Genomic DNA, 18,158 nt, shown 5'->3' on the forward strand with positions numbered 1-18,158 from the left:
CCACTGTTTTAGCCGCATTTATCTCTCTATCATGAATTTCTAGTCTGTTGAAACATGATCACTTAGCTTTTCACATAATACTGGCATTTTTTCGAGTGATTTAATCCTATTCAGATTTTTTTTTTAATCATTTATTTAGTTACAATCAAAGCATTTTGCGTTATAAGCATCAATGATAACAAAAAATAACATTCACACATATCAGAGTGGAGAAGTTACCCAGGGTAACACTCCAAAAAACATTCTAAATTCTACTGACTCTTGTCATCAGAAAGGAGATCGCGAGGCCACTGTCTTTTAAGACGTCTGGAAGTGTTCTTGAAGATAGATGTTGTACAAGTGGATTGTGATGTGTTTGAATGTTAAGATGGAATTTCCTGTATCGTGTTTTCAGCAACTTGTGTTGCACGAAAGGAATGTTCAAGTCTGTGTGAATGGTTTGATTGGTGACGTAGAAAGGAGCGTTTACTATAGAGCGAAGAATTTTAGACTGCAAGGCCTGGGATCCTTTGCAGATTTAAGCGTTTGGTTGAACCTCCACAGTTCGATGCCATAAGCCCAGACTGGTTTTAATATACTTACATATATAAGTATCTTGTTGATCAGAGTGAGTTTTGATCTGTTGTCGAGTAGTCTTTTCAGTTGTCAGAAGCGTCTGTTGAGTTCTGTTCTCTTAAGTCGAGTATGAGAGGGTTCCATGTAAGTCTTCTGTCAAGGTAAAGCCCAAGGTAGCGAACTACGTTGACTGCTGGTAAAGGAATTAAATTGTAAAAGACAGGAGGAAGAGTGATGTTTCGAGAAGTGAAGGTAATGTTTTGAGATTTTGTTTCGTTCAGTTTGATAGCCCATTTTTTTGAACCATTTTTCTAAGGAGGTGAGGCGAGACTGAAGGTTTCTATGAGCTATTAATGGATCTTTGTTAGTAGATAAGATGGCAGTATCGTCAGCATAGGTGAGAAGAGTAGTTTCGAGGATGAGTAGGTATGGTTCATATTTTTAAAACCATTGTCTCACTTTTGCTTATTGTTCATTTTTATTGTGACTCTTTCTAAAATTAACACCTCAATTCATTGTTACAAAAAAGATGCTCCCAATTAAATCAACGAAGTAGGGCCAATGTTTACAACTTGTTGCAATACCATCCAGTTCGCACCACTTACAAAATGCTAGTCATCTACAGTTGAATGCTGAATAGCAATCCGTCAAGAGTATCCTATTGCATTTCTAAGTTGAGAAACTTATAATTTTTACTACACTTCTTAGGCTGATTTAAAAAAAATGTGATATCAAATAAGATCAACAATTTCTTCAGTTATTTAAAAAAAAAAACTGCTGTGGAACCTACTCTAGTAACAATTCTAACCTTGCGAGATGCATTATGCAGAATATTAGTACAAATTGCTGCTAAATAAAGGAAAAAGAAAATATGAAACATATTGCTTACAAAAAAAAATAATGCAAGACTCATAAAGAAGTGAAATAAAAGACTTAGTTCAGCAGAATCTTCGCTGCTTCCATATGCTAGGCCAGCAGGAATACCTGCACGTAGGTTACAATTCTTAAGGATCATAATACATCCAACTTTTATGATCTCTACATATGTGTACACAGTCTCCAAGGATTTACCTGATGGAGTATTACCTTATCCTATTCTCACGTTCCTTATCACAGCCTAGGCGTACCTTCTTAGGATATTTATACATGCATATCGTCATAACTTTCTATATATGCAAACTTTGCAGATGGGCAACACAGCCTTTTAGATCTTAGTTTTTTTTTTACAGTTCTATCGCTAATATAAATGTATATTTCTTTGTTTTAGTTTTATGTAGGACATTAAAGATAACTATATTTACTATTTATACGAGAAAAATGCTTGTTGAAGTCTTCTACGTTTGTGCAATTTCAATATTAGAACGTTTAAATTTCTTAGATCTCTTGCTACGCTTATAAGATTTGGGTGAAAAGTTAGTTTTAATATACTCCAATTTATATAAAGTTCTTTTACAACTTACAAGAAGAAGTACTGCGTTTGTGACTTATATTCTATACTTTACCATCAATATTGTGATTTTACTGAAATGCCTTTTGAGTCCGATAAATCGATTCCTTAAATTACCTTTTCGTGTGTTAACTCTTAAAGTCCTTAAAGATGAATCATTCTTTCAATCTCTGAAGTCCTGTTTAAGTTAATTAGGCCTCGATTTTCTCAAGATATTATTAGAAAGAAAAACCAGGGAAACAAGAGAGAACTCAGGCAAAACACAATACTAAGTTCAGTTTGTCCTTCAACGCTTTGTGCGTAAAAACATGCTAACTCAATAAGCATTTCGATTGAATTTATAAAACTCCAAATAGAATATTGTTTTTAAAACAATTCTCTCTAAGTTAATCGACATTCACCGCCACTCTTTCTAAATTCTGGCCATAATACGCTGTCCTCTTCTAACGCAAAGCAGAGCTCTCTAAATTGTCTCAGATTAACCTGCGTCTTAGAAGTTACGTTTTTCTTCATTTAGTTCTGATTTGTAGGGTGTAGGTCTTGGAAACATTTCTTCCTTTATTTACCATACTTTTCGGCATAGATGTGTGTTTGCCCTCACGTTTACAAACGTGAATGAGGATCAACTTTTTTTCTGTGCCTCTTAAAGAGCCATTACTGATTGAAGAAATACGATCATCGCAAGAACAAGGCCGAGAATAGCCTTGGCTTTGGTGATGAGGAAACGGCATAGCTCTTACTATGGTCAGTTCGTGAGACTGGTGTGGTTCTTGGTTTGATTCTTCGTAGAAGAGAAATCCATGGTCTCTTACGTTTTTATGGAGTCACTCACCAGACTCCTGAGTCAAATTAAACAGATATGAAGAACAGTGGAAGAGATGGTCAAAGTAGATGGCCAACCATATCTCTAATTGACATCAAAGAAATACCATTGGTGTACGAGGTGAGGCTATTAAATAACGAGACTGGTGCTGCCACAGAAGAACTATGCATGTGCCAAATCCTAACGACCGACAGCTGTGCAGCGTAAAGACTTCTCTTTCGATTGCAGCGTCTCACGTGTTTGTAGAGAAATCTGTCTGACCGAAACCGTCGTTTGTGTAAGAGGTGTTAGTTTCGTTTTACCGAAAACATGATACTACACATGTAGTAGAGCAACGAATTGTCGTGAAATTTCAAATGAAACTGGGTAAAACCGCTACTGAAACTTATCTTTTATTAAAAGAAGTTTATGGCGATGAATGTTTATCACGTGCGCAAGTTTTTGTGTGGTTCAAGCGTTTCTAAGATGGCCGAGAAGACCTCGGAGATGATGACCGCCCGGGTCGCCCTTCCACGTCCAAAACGGTTGAAAATATTCATTATAATTAATCAACATTACTACCGTGAGGTGCTTGCTTAACTCCGTGAAAGAGTAAGGAAAACACGACCCGATTTGTGGAAGAACAAGTCCATGGGTTCTCCATCAAGACAACGCGCCAGCTCACACTGTATTGTCTGTCAAGAACAGTTTCTAGCCAAGTACAACATCCCAGTTTTAGGCCATCCGCCTTATTCGCCTGAACCTGGCTCTATGTGACTTTTATCTGGTTCTCCAAAGTCAAATCTGCATTGAACGGTACACGATTTCAGTCCGTTGAAGCTGGGAAAGAAAAAGCGGCACGCGTCATGCAGGAGCTGACAGAAATAAGACTTCCAGCACTGTTTTGGGACAATGGTAAATTGGCATGGAGCGTTATAGGGATAGTGGAGGGGTATATATTGAAGGTGATAATAACTAAATATGGATAAATTTAAAATAAAATGTTTTACAGCAGTAGTCTCGTTATTTAATAGCCACACAAATTACGCTTTATTTTTTTTAAAAAATCTAAGAATAAAACTGGAAATAAAAATCTCTAATTTTTTTTGCAAGAGATAAATATGAGTGAAATTAACTGTTATTCAACAAGTACGAGAACAATGTATGTTTTCTCTTGTTAATTTTGGTTAGTAAACAATAAAGTACGATGGTTAATTAATTCATACGTTTGCTTGAGGGCAAGCACAATGTTGAAAGTGTACACGTAGTATATAGTACGATTGGAGGACCTGAAACTAAGGCAGCATTTATTTTGAATATTGTTGACATAGGACGTGTAAAATTAAAAGAAATTTTTGTTAGTCTTGTTTAAACAAATATTCACAATTCAAAATTATATTTAATCAATTACCTTTCATTTACACAATTCTAAATTTAACCCTTCTGGTATTAATGTATTCACATTTCGTTGCCCTCAAAGTTTACTTGTTGCGGATCCCTGTATTCAGCGTTCCAAGCTAAGCACATTGGATGGAAATTAGCAGATCAACAGATTGTAGTAAATTTTAAAAAATATTGTAGTTACATTAAGTAAAAGGAAAATCAATATATTTTAAGACAGAACTAATGTATCGGAACATAGTAATTAGGTCAAAAAAGTAAAATGTTTTTATTAAAATTGGCGACTATATAAAAATTCTACGTGAATTATGTACACTTACTGACTCTACATTCCTGCACTGTCTTCAAGGCTTTCTCACATCAAAGAATCAATATTCTTTTAACCTTTTTCAATTCCAAGCTCCAGAATTTTTTTTAAGAAACATTTTTGTTTTACAAACTGTACAATTAAACAAATATTCGTTCAATATCGATATTAAACTTCTATTAGATAATAGAAAGGCTTTACTATTAAAAATAACCTGTAATATTAGCTTGAAAAACCGTTCAATTACCTTTCTTTTACGTCAGCAGATTGTGGTGCTCGTAACTGGACAGAATAGGTACTACTGACCTTCATTAAGTGAATTGTTCAGCACGAATTTGTTCCTTCAACCATTATACGCAATTTATTTTCTTAATGTTAATTTAGAAAACTCAATTCTGTCACTAAGCTGAAATAAATCATTTCTGTAGAATTGATGAATGACCGAACTATTTCAATGAAAATTAAGGAAGAAAAAGAAATGAATATCTTTGAATTGCAGCTTTAATGTACAACTTAATAATTAAGATTGCAATTTACCGTAAGATAACTTATGTCCTTGTGGCACACGCTATAACAGTCATAAGGAAAACTTATTTGTTTTTGATATTTCAAAAAATGTTGGTAAGCCATATTTTTGGTCTAGAAGTAGAGAAGTTCTTCCTGTAAAAGAAGACACTTCATAAAACTTAAAAAATGTTTTTAATTATTCAATTTATTTAATTGAACCAAATTTGGCCTATCATTGACATTTCAAAGAATTTATGATGTAAATAATGCTTTAAGTAGGTCGAAAAAATAAAAAAAAAACAAGAAAATCAATTTCGATAATGTAGTATGTATTTGGCAGATACGTGCGACTCATCTCCTCATTCTTCGTGATAAGATTGTTGACATTACTGACAGAAAATTGAAGGGCCGAGATATGTCGGAACTAGTTTACTAAATAAAAAAATGTAAGAAAAATCCTCTACGTAAAGTATTAGTTCTAATATTTTTCAATCTTAAATGACAGATACAAAACAAACAGTAATCTATTATATATCGACTGGTTTTTACTTCAGCGTATATTTATTTACTGGAGAAGTGTTAAAAGAAATCGATTATGCAAACTTGCAACAGCCTGCTTGGTTTGTATATTGCTAAAAGAGTGATGGATGGATAAAATGCGGCATACTTTGTGAATAAAAGTATGCATCGCAAGTGACGTAGTAAAGCGTAACATGCACGCTCAACATGAATTCTTTAGGCCGATCAGTCTTTAGTTCGTTTATAATAAAAAATATTTTTTGCAAAACTGGTTGGCAGATATTTCACCGAAAGGTCCTTATTAGGCAACTCATAAACAAGAGACAGTTTTCCTAAAAAGAAGATCCTCCTCTTTTGTTGATTTTTAATAGTCACGGTAAAATGATTGCCACATAAGCATATTTCTAAATGCGATTTTGTTGCTGCTAAACTACCAAATTTCAAAATGCGATATCTTCTCTTCTATAACACACAAAACAATAATACTTCATACAATTGTAAAGATCAATGTTCCCTATTATATTATGAAATTCCATAGATTTCTGAACAGTAGAAAACGAGATATTGCTATCCAAAGTTTGTGCGTCTTGTAAACCCACCAAATTTCAAAACGCTATATATTCTCTTCTATAACACTCAAAAGGATAATATTTCATACAATTGTATAGATCAATGTTTCCTATTATATTATGAAATTCAATGGATTTCTGAACAGTAGAAAGCGAGATATTGCTATCCAAAGTTTGTGCGTCTTGTAAACCCACCAAATTTCAAAACGCCATATCTTCTCATCTATAACACTCAAAACGATAATATTTCATACAATGGTAAAGATCAATGTTCCCTATTATATTATGAAATTCCATGGATTTCTGAACCGTAGAAAGCGAGATATTGCTATCTGAAGTTTGTGCGTCTTGTAAAGCCCACCAAATTTCTAAACGCCATATCTTCTCTTCTATAACACTCAAAAGGATAATATTTCATACAATTGTAAAGATCAATGTTCCCTATTATATTATGAAATTCCATGGTTTCTGAACCGTAGAAAGCGAGATATTGCTATCTGAAGTTTGTGCGTCTTGTAAAGCCCACCAAATTTCTAAACGCTATATCTTCTCTTCTATAACACTCAAAACGATAATATTTCATACAATGGTAAAGATCAATGTTCCCTATTATATTATGAAATTCCATGGATTTCTGAACCGTAGAAAGCGAGATATTGCTATCTGAAGTTTGTGCGTCTTGTAAACCCACCAAATTTCAAAACGCCATATCTTCTCTTCTATAACACTCAAAACGATAATATTTCATACAATGGTAAAGATCAATGTTCCCTATTATATTATAAAATTCCATGGATTTCTGAACCGTAGAAAGCGAGATATTGCTATCTGAAGTTTGTGCGTCTTGTAAACCCACCAAATTTCAAAACGCCATATCTTCTCTTCTATAACACTCAAAACGATAATATTTCATACAATGGTAAAGATCAATGTTCCCTATTATATTATGAAATTCCATGGATTTCTGAACCGTAGAAAGCGAGATATTGCTATCTGAAGTTTGTGCGTCTTGTAAACCCACCAAATTTCAAAACGCCATATCTTCTCTTCTATAACTCTCAAAACGATAATATTTCATACAATGGTAAAGATCAATGTTCCCTATTATATTATGAAATTCCATGGATTTCTGAACCGTAGAAAGCGAGATATTGCTATCTGAAGTTTGTGCGTCTTGTAAACCCACCAAATTTCAAAACGCCATATCTTCTCTTCTATAACACTCAAAACGATAATATTTCATACAATGGTAAAGATCAATGTTCCCTATTATATTATGAAATTCCATGGATTTCTGAACCGTAGAAAGCGAGATATTGCTATCTGAAGTTTGTGCGTCTTGTAAACCCACCAAATTTCAAAACGCCATATCTTCTCTTCTATAACACTCAAAACGATAATATTTCATACAATGGTATAGATCAATGTTCCCTATTATATTATGAAATTCCATGGATTTCTGAACCGTAGAAAGCGAGATATTGCTATCTGAAGTTTGTGCGTCTTGTAAACCCACCAAATTTCAAAACGCCATATCTTCTCTTCTATAACTCTCAAAACGATAATATTTCATACAATGGTAAAGATCAATGTTCCCTATTATATTATAAAATTCCATGGATTTCTGAACCGTAGAAAGCGAGATATTGCTATCTGAAGTTTGTGCGTCTTGTAAACCCACCAAATTTCAAAACGCCATATCTTCTCTTCTATAACTCTCAAAACGATAATATTTCATACAATGGTAAAGATCAATGTTCCCTATTATATTATAAAATTCCATGGATTTCTGAACCGTAGAAAGCGAGATATTGCTATCTGAAGTTTGTGCGTCTTGTAAACCCACCAAATTTCAAAACGCCATATCTTCTCTTCTATAACTCTCAAAACGATAATATTTCATACAATGGTAAAGATCAATGTTCCCTATTATATTATAAAATTCCATGGATTTCTGAACCGTAGAAAGCGAGATATTGCTATCTGAAGTTTGTGCGTCTTGTAAAGCCCACCAAATTTCAAAACGCCATATCTTCTCTTCTATAACTCTCAAAACGATAATATTTCATACAATGGTAAAGATCAATGTTCCCTATTATATTATAAAATTCCATGGATTTCTGAACCGTAGAAAGCGAGATATTGCTATCTGAAGTTTGTGCGTCTTGTAAACCCACCAAATTTCAAAACGCCATATCTTCTCTTCTATAACTCTCAAAACGATAATATTTCATACAATGGTAAAGATCAATGTTCCCTATTATATTATAAAATTCCATGGATTTCTGAACCGTAGAAAGCGAGATATTGCTATCTGAAGTTTGTGCGTCTTGTAAACCCACCAAATTTCAAAACGCCATATCTTCTCTTCTATAACTCTCAAAACGATAATATTTCATACAATGGTAAAGATCAATGTTCCCTATTATATTATGAAATTCCATGGATTTCTGAACCGTAGAAAGCGAGATATTGCTATCTGAAGTTTGTGCGTCTTGTAAACCCACCAAATTTCAAAACGCCATATCTTCTCTTCTATAACACTCAAAACGATAATATTTCATACAATGGTAAAGATCAATGTTCCCTATTATATTATGAAATTCCATGGATTTCTGAACCGTAGAAAGCGAGATATTGCTATCTGAAGTTTGTGCGTCTTGTAAACCCACCAAATTTCAAAACGCCATATCTTCTCTTCTATAACACTCAAAACGATAATATTTCATACAATGGTATAGATCAATGTTCCCTATTATATTATGAAATTCCATGGATTTCTGAACCGTAGAAAGCGAGATATTGCTATCTGAAGTTTGTGCGTCTTGTAAACCCACCAAATTTCAAATCGCCATATCTTCTCTTCTATAACTCTCAAAACGATAATATTTCATACAATGGTAAAGATCAATGTTCCCTATTATATTATAAAATTCCATGGATTTCTGAACCGTAGAAAGCGAGATATTGCTATCTGAAGTTTGTGCGTCTTGTAAACCCACCAAATTTCAAAACGCCATATCTTCTCTTCTATAACACTCAAAACGATAATATTTCATACAATGGTAAAGATCAATGTTCCCTATTATATTATGAAATTCCATGGATTTCTGAACCGTAGAAAGCGAGATATTGCTATCTGAAGTTTGTGCGTCTTGTAAAGCCCACCAAATTTCTAAACGCCATATCTTCTCTTCTATAACTCTCAAAACGATAATATTTCATACAATGGTAAAGATCAATGTTCCCTATTATATTATGAAATTCCATGGATTTCTGAACCGTAGAAAGCAAGATATTGCTATCTGAAGTTTGTGCGTCTTGTAAAGCCCACCAAATTTCAAAACGCTATATATTCTCTTCTATAACACTCAAAAGGATAATATTTCATACAATTGTATAGATCAATGTTCCCTATTATATTATGAAATTCCATGGATTTCTGAACAGTAGAAAGCGAGATATTGCTATTCAAAGTTTGTGCATGTCTTGTAAACCCACCAAATTTCAAAACGCCATATCTTCTCATCTATAACACTCAAAACGATAATATTTCATACACTGGTAAAGATCAATGTTCCCTATAATTGTATAAAATTCCACAGATTTCTGAACAGTAGAAAGCGAGATATTGCTATTCAAAGTTTGGGCATGTCTTGTAAACCCACCAAATTTCAAATCGCCATATCTTCTCTCCTATAACACTCAAAAGGATAATATTTCATACAATTGTATAGATCAATGTTCCCTATAATTGTATGAAATTCCATAGATTTCTGAACAGTAGAAAGCGAGATATTGCTATCCAAAGTTTGTGCGTCTTGTAAACCCACCAAATTTCTAAACGCCATATCTTCTCTCCTATAACACTCAAAAGGATAATATTTCATACAATTGTATAGATCAATGTTCCCTATAATTGTATGAAATTCCATAGATTTCTGAACAGTAGAAAGCGAGATATTGCTATCCAAAGTTTGTGCGTCTTGTAAACCCACCAAATTTCAAAACGCCATATCTTCTTATCTATAACACTCAAAACGATAATATTTCATACAATGGTATAGATCAATGTTCCCTATTATATTATGAAATTCCATGGATTTCTGAACCGTAGAAAGCGAGATATTGCTATCTGAAGTTTGTGCGTCTTGTAAACCCACCAAATTTCAAAACGCCATATCTTCTCTTCTATAACACTCAAAACGATAATATTTCATACAATGGTAAAGATCAATGTTTCCTATTATATTATGAAATTCCATGGATTTCTGAACCGTAGAAAGCGAGATATTGCTATCTGAAGTTTGTGCGTCTTGTAAAGCCCACCAAATTTCAAAACGCCATATCTTCTCTTCTATAACACTCAAAAGGATAATATTTCATACAATTGTAAAGATCAATGTTCCCTATTTAAATGTATTAAATTCCATGTATTAAATTTTATGAATTAACTCATATTCCTGAGCCCAGCACTTCCTTCAATATAAAGAGAGTGTTTTTAGTTTTTGGTGCCAGTTGTGTATAAATTTTTTGTCGGTCGTTCTGTATGCATTTTCCCCCTATGTTTTTCATTTTTAATTTTTTCTAGTGCTCTAGGGGACGTCTGTTGGTCCAAACCGGCTCTCCCACGACTGTAGACAGCTATGGTATAAACATAGCTTAATGACGTACTTGGTTGTTTCCTAACCAAGATTATTTGACATTGATTTTTCATTATGTAATAATATTTATTCGATTTTTGACTTTATGAGTTGATTTAAACTTTAAAAAATTGCAGATATGAGGGAATTAGATTTATGAAATTTAGGAGAAAGTGAAGCGATTGTTTTACTCTGCCATTTCATTCAATCTACAAATTTCTTTCCATTAATACGAATACATTCCATGTTAAGTTACCTTAATTTGTAAATGGTTACATTTTCGAATTACTTATTTATTCTGCTTCATAGTTTGGGAATAATTTGTTTCCTCACTTTTCGCAACTAATCTCCTTTAATTATCTCTATCTTATGTTCTTGAAAATTGAAATTCTAGCAGTGCTTGAGCGCCTTGTTTGTAAAAGGAGCTCATAATCAACTAAGGCCCTTTAGAAGAGAGACCAAGTTTGAAAAAATGAAATTACTCCCTCATACTACAGATTGAAAAAAAGTTCATAAATATTTAATTAAAAAACTAAAAAGTTTGATATTTCAAAAGAGAGAATTTTATTTTAGATTTTATTGAGGAGTATTAGAAAACTTCTACTTTGAAAGTCTCTGTCGAAGTTCAAAGTGAAAGAAAGATAAAACAGAAACTAAAGCTTAGAAAAGGAAAACGCTGATTTACTTGAGCACAAAGTTGAAGATTCTTTTACCTCTTCCACTCACATCATCCAAAACGTTCTACCAGAAAGTCCTGCAGCGGGTGAACTTCAAATTATTAATTAGTTTTACGCTTAGGGGCTAAAAAAGGGAAACATTCAGGCTACTTTTATATTCAATGATTACAATTTTAATAACAAGTCTATAAAACGGATCCGACAAGCAAGATAAAGCGCTAGTATTCGGATAGCAGTAACTCTATCCCTAGCATGTCCACTGTTAAGTAAAAACATTCATAAAGAATTAAGTAGCATCATTAGAATAGTAACGAATCAACGGTTAAAGAAGATCAGAATCTTCCTACAGACAGTGTGCTCAGAAAATGAGTGGTCCAGTGGGTTTATCAAAGCTGGTAAGAGAAGACAAAAGAAGACCTAAATTGGAAGGCTGACAGTTCGTCCCAATTTCTACATTTTCTGTCTCTGCAACCTACCTTTAAGGCCAGGGCTAAAACAAACATAAAGGGTAGCCTTGACTTGGAAAGTAAAAGGTGAAATACAAGGGAAAACTACAGAATTGGCATCCAGTTCGTCCCAATTTCTTCATTTTCTGTCTCTGCAACCTACCTTTAAAGCCAGGGCTAAAACAAACATAAAGGGTAGCCTTGACTTGGAAAGTAAAAGGTGAAATACAAGGGAAAACTACAGAATTGGCATCCAGTTCGTCCCAATTTCTTCATTTTCTGTCTCTGCAACCTACCTTTAAGGCCAGGGCTAAAACAAACATAAAGGGTAGCCTTGACTTGGAAAGTAAAAGGTGAAATACAAGGGAAAACTACAGAATTGGCATCCAGTTCGTCCCAATTTCTTCATTTTCTGTCTCTGCAACCTACCTTTAAGGCCAGGGCTAAAACAAACATAAAGGGTAGCCTTGACTTGGAAAGTAAAAGGTGAAATACAACGGAAAACTACAGAATTGGCATCCAGTTTGTCCAAATTTCTTCATTTTCTGTCTCTGCAACCTACTTTTAAGGCCAGGGCTAAAACAAACATAAAGGGTAGCCTTGATTTGGAAAGTAAAAGGTGAAATACAAAGGAAAACTACAGAATTGGCATCCAGTTTGTCCAAATTTCTTCACTTTCTGTCTCTGCAACCTACTTTTAAGGCCAGGGCTAAAACAAACATAAAGGGTAGCCTTGATTTGGAAAGTAAAAGGTGAAATACAAAGGAAAACTACAGAATTGGCATCCAGTTTGTCCAAATTTCTTCATTTTCTGTCTCTGCAACCTACTTTTAAGGCCAGGGCTAAAACAAACATAAAGGGTAGCCTTGATTTGGAAAGTAAAAGGTGAAATACAAAGGAAAACTACAGAATTGGCATCCAGTTTGTCCAAATTTCTTCACTTTCTGTCTCTGCAACCTACTTTTAAGGTCAGGGCTAAAACAAACATAAAGGGTAGCCTTCATTTGGAAATTAAACGGTGAAATACAAAGGAAAACTACAGAATTGGCATCCAGTTCGTCCAAATTTCTTCATTTTCTGTCTCTGCAACCTACTTTTAAGGCCAGGGCAAAAACAAACATAAAGGGTAGCCTTGATTTGGAAATTAAACGGTGAAATACAAAGGAAAACTACAGAATTGGCATCCAGTTCGTCCAAATTTCTTCATTTTCTGTCTCTGCAACCTACTTTTAAGGTCAGGGCTAAAACAAACATAAAGGGTAGCCTTCATTTGGAAATTAAAAGGTGAAATACAAAGGAAAACTACAGAATTGGCATCCAGTTCGTCCAAATTTCTTCATTTTCTGTCTCTGCAACCTACTTTTAAGGCCAGGTCTAAAACAAACATAAAGGTTAGCCTTGATTTGGAAAGTAAAAGGTGAAATACAAAGGAAAACTACAGAATTGGCATCCAGTTCGTCCAAATTTCTTCATTTTCTGTCTCTGCAACCTACTTTTAAGGCCAGGTCTAAAACAAACATAAAGGTTAGCCTTGATTTGGAAAGTAAAAGGTGAAATACAAAGGAAAACTACAGAATTGGCATCCAGTTCGTCCCAATTTCTTCATTTTCTGTCTCTGCAACCTACCTTTAAAGCCAGGGCTAAAACAAACATAAAGGGTAGCCTTGACTTGGAAAGTAAAAGGTGAAATACAAGGGAAAACTACAGAATTGGCATCCAGTTCGTCCCAATTTCTTCATTTTCTGTCTCTGCAACCTACCTTTAAGGCCAGGGCTAAAACAAACATAAAGGGTAGCCTTGACTTGGAAAGTAAAAGGTGAAATACAAGGGAAAACTACAGAATTGGCATCCAGTTCGTCCCAATTTCTTCATTTTCTGTCTCTGCAACCTACCTTTAAGGCCAGGGCTAAAACAAACATAAAGGGTAGCCTTGACTTGGAAAGTAAAAGGTGAAATACAAGGGAAAACTACAGAATTGGCATCCAGTTTGTCCAAATTTCTTCATTTTCTGTCTCTGCAACCTACTTTTAAGGCCAGGGCTAAAACAAACATAAAGGGTAGCCTTGATTTGGAAAGTAAAAGGTGAAATACAAAGGAAAACTACAGAATTGGCATCCAGTTTGTCCAAATTTCTTCACTTTCTGTCTCTGCAACCTACTTTTAAGGCCAGGGCTAAAACAAACATAAAGGGTAGCCTTGATTTGGAAAGTAAAAGGTGAAATACAAAGGAAAACTACAGAATTGGCATCCAGTTTGTCCAAATTTCTTCATTTTCTGTCTCTGCAACCTACTTTTAAGGCCAGGGCTAAAACAAACATAAAGGGTAGCCTTGATTTGGAAAGTAAAAGGTGAAATACAAAGGAAAACTACAGAATTGGCATCCAGTTTGTCCAAATTTCTTCACTTTCTGTCTCTGCAACCTACTTTTAAGGTCAGGGCTAAAACAAACATAAAGGGTAGCCTTCATTTGGAAATTAAACGGTGAAATACAAAGGAAAACTACAGAATTGGCATCCAGTTCGTCCAAATTTCTTCATTTTCTGTCTCTGCAACCTACTTTTAAGGCCAGGGCTAAAACAAACATAAAGGGTAGCCTTGATTTGGAAATTAAACGGTGAAATACAAAGGAAAACTACAGAATTGGCATCCAGTTCGTCCAAATTTCTTCATTTTCTGTCTCTGCAACCTACTTTTAAGGTCAGGGCTAAAACAAACATAAAGGGTAGCCTTCATTTGGAAATTAAAAGGTGAAATACAAAGGAAAACTACAGAATTGGCATCCAGTTCGTCCAAATTTCTTCATTTTCTGTCTCTGCAACCTACTTTTAAGGCCAGGTCTAAAACAAACATAAAGGTTAGCCTTGATTTGGAAAGTAAAAGGTGAAATACAAAGGAAAACTACAGAATTGGCATCCAGTTTGTCCAAATTTCTTCATTTTCTGTCTCTGCAACCTACTTTTAAGGTCAGGGCTAAAACAAACATAAAGGGTAGCCTTCATTTGGAAATTAAACGGTGAAATACAAAGGAAAACTACAGAATTGGCATCCAGTTCGTCCAAATTTCTTCATTTTCTGTCTCTGCAACCTACTTTTAAGGCCAGGGCTAAAACAAACATAAAGGGTAGCCTTGATTTGAAAAGTAAAAGGTGAAATACAAGGGAAAAATAGAGAATTGGCATCCAGTTCGTCCAAATTTCTTCATTTTCTGTCTCTGCAACCTACCTTTAAGGCCAGGGCTAAAACAAACATAAAGGGTAGCCTTGACTTGGAAAGTAAAAGGTGAAATACAAGGGAAAACTACAGAATTGGCATCCAGTTCGTCCCAATTTCTTCACTTTCTGTCTCTGCAACCTACTTTTAAGGTCAGGGCTAAAACAAACATAAATGGTAGCCTTCATTTGGAAATTAAAAGGTGAAATACAAAGGAAAACTACAGAATTGGCATCCAGTTCGTCCAAATTTCTTCATTTTCTGTCTCTGCAACCTACTTTTAAGGCCAGGTCTAAAACAAACATAAAGGTTAGCCTTGATTTGGAAAGTAAAAGGTGAAATACAAAGGAAAACTACAGAATTGGCATCCAGTTTGTCCAAATTTCTTCATTTTCTGTCTCTGCAACCTACTTTTAAGGTCAGGGCTAAAACAAACATAAAGGTTAGCCTTGACTTGGAAAGTAAAAGGTGAAATACAAAGGAAAACTACAGAATTGGCATCCAGTTCGTCCAAATTTCTTCATTTTCTGTCTCTGCAACCTACTTTTAAGGCCAGGTCTAAAACAAACATAAAGGTTAGCCTTGATTTGGAAAGTAAAAGGTGAAATACAAAGGAAAACTACAGAATTGGCATCCAGTTCGTCCAAATTTCTTCATTTTCTGTCTCTGCAACCTACCTTTAAGGCCAGGTCTAAAACAAACATAAAGGTTAGCCTTGATTTGGAAAGTAAAAGGTGAAATACAAAGGAAAACTACAGAATTGGCATCCAGTTCGTCCAAATTTCTTCATTTTCTGTCTCTGCAACCTACTTTTAAGGCCAGGGCTAAAACAAACATAAAGGGTAGCCTTGATTTGGAAAGTAAAAGGTGAAATACAAGGGAAAAATTACAGAATTGGCATCCAGTTCGTCCCAATTTCTTCATTTTCTGTCTCTGCAACCTACTTTTAAGGTCAGGGCTAAAACAAACATAAAGGGTAGCCTTGAATTGGAAATTAAAAGGTGAAATACAAAAGAAAACTACAGAATTGGCATCCAGTTCGTCCCAATTTCTTCATTTTCTGTCTCTGCAACCTACTTTTATGACCGGGAGTAAGATAAAACATTAACGGTAGCCTTCTTTTGGAAAATTGATAGTAAAATGAAAGGGAAAAATCAACGAATTTTATTCCTACCTTCCTCATGATTTATTTAAGTATACTTAAAGCTTGTGGAAAAAGTATTATTTACAATAGTATCAGCAAGTTTTGGAGTTTTCACACCAGATATTTTTAGGATACTATGGCTAGCAATGAATTTTTAAAAAAAAAACTACAAATTTTTCCAAAAGACTTTTCTCTTTTCTTTTCAAACAGGAAAGGAAAAGTGGAAAAAGAAAAAAATCTATAAATTTCTATCTTAATACATTCTTCGGAAATTCTTCATCTTTCTTTGCTTCAGAAAATCGTTTAGGAATTCTCACAAAATGTATTTTATTCTTGAAATATTTGGAAACGAATATCTAAATTTGATTACATGCTTTTCACATTAATTAAAATTTATTTTAGGCGAATTGTTGTAATGATTTAAAGATTTATTGGTCTTGAAGCGAATCCACGTTTCTTGGGTTTCTTTTTATTAGATTGAAATAAAATTTGGTTTTATAAGAGTTCATGGATTTTTTTTTATCCAGTAATATTCTAGAAGTACAACTAATTAGTGTTTATAACTAAATATTTTCTTATTCTCTTCAAATTTTAAGAGAGAGAAAGATCTTTTGAAATTTAAATTTAATGTAAATTGAAAGAGAAAGACTATAAAAGAAAGTTCAAAAGACGAGCCGCTCTTTTCTTGAAAACTTCCACCGTCAAAGGATATCTGCCGATCAATCAACAACGTAGAGGTTTTCTTTTATGGTTCCGGCCTTTCCTGAATGATTTTGCTTTTATGGTAAAATGTTAAAGAATGAATTTTTCTACAAAAAATCGAGTTTATTTTAGAGAATAGCAGTATTTTTTTTCAGTTCTGTGATGAAACAGCCACATTCTATATTCACAAGAAGGTATTGATTTAAACTTTTTACTTAAAAAAAAAAAAAAAGCGGTGATTCTGTGGACCATTAGGAATTAATTATATCTCTGATTTTATCCTCAGTAGGCGAGTGTTCCATTAGGTATTCTGTCGCCAGGACGCTGACTAAAAAAAGGGACCTACCGTGGTAAATTAAAAATTTATTAAAAAAAGAAAAAAAACCTCCTATTTTAGACAGAGTTACTTAAATTAAGCAGCACTCGCCTGGGATACTCCTTTAATAACAAATTAATATTTAATTCACTTTTAAATTACCTTCCCACAGGTACTTAATTATACTTAATTTTCACCAAAAAAACATGAAGCTGAGACATTATTGTTGAATCCAGTAAATGAATTTCTAAAAATAACAATTATTGTAGTTCATAAATTATTTGAATCATAAAGTTGTTAATTGTTATTTTCTCGTCCAATAAACTTATTAAGATTTCCATTCCTTTTGTAGATTACCTTCACTTTTTTTTGGTGTGGATTTTATTTAAAATGGTGTTCTCAGTAATTGACGTATCTACCACCAAGAAATATATTTTTTAATTTGCCTTTTTTTAAAAAGTCTGTAGGCTTATCTACTTCGAAAGAAAATAACCATTATTCCCAACTTTCTGGCTACCCTAACATTATTAGTATAGAAAACCAGACATAAAGCAAAAAAAATCTTTTATTTTTCATAGAAATAATTAACAATAAAGAATTGGCCAATCCCAGTGAAGAATGGAAGTGTGAAAAGTAGGTTGACCGAAGAGCCAATCAGAAGCGAGAATAGTTTATTAAACCACGTCTACCTTCCGTGTACGTAACACCTTATTGGCCCGTAATAAAATGGAATATCTGTACTTTACATTTTTTCTACTTTCTATTACTTTTTATATAGGAAAGTATGTATAACTTAATTTTATTGAAATTAGGAATTTTTTAGGCTACAGAAGAATACGAGAGCACAAATTAAACATAGTTAATAACAACTAAATAACATTTGTAGTAATCATTGTAAGAGCAGGATGTCACG

At 33.8% G+C, this 18,158-nt stretch overlaps 1 protein-coding gene across 10 annotated transcripts in view; it reads left to right on the forward strand.

The window, feature by feature from the left end:
• LOC141447041 (5-hydroxytryptamine receptor 1-like) overlaps positions 1-18,158 on the forward strand; it is a 590,328-nt gene that overhangs the window by 560,455 nt on the left and 11,715 nt on the right. The window lies entirely within an intron of this gene.

Source organism: Rhodnius prolixus, unplaced genomic scaffold, assembly GCF_049639745.1.
Source record: "Rhodnius prolixus isolate KJV_2025 unplaced genomic scaffold, Rpr scaffold_7, whole genome shotgun sequence".
In the NCBI taxonomy this organism is placed as follows: Eukaryota; Metazoa; Arthropoda; class Insecta; order Hemiptera; family Reduviidae; genus Rhodnius; species Rhodnius prolixus.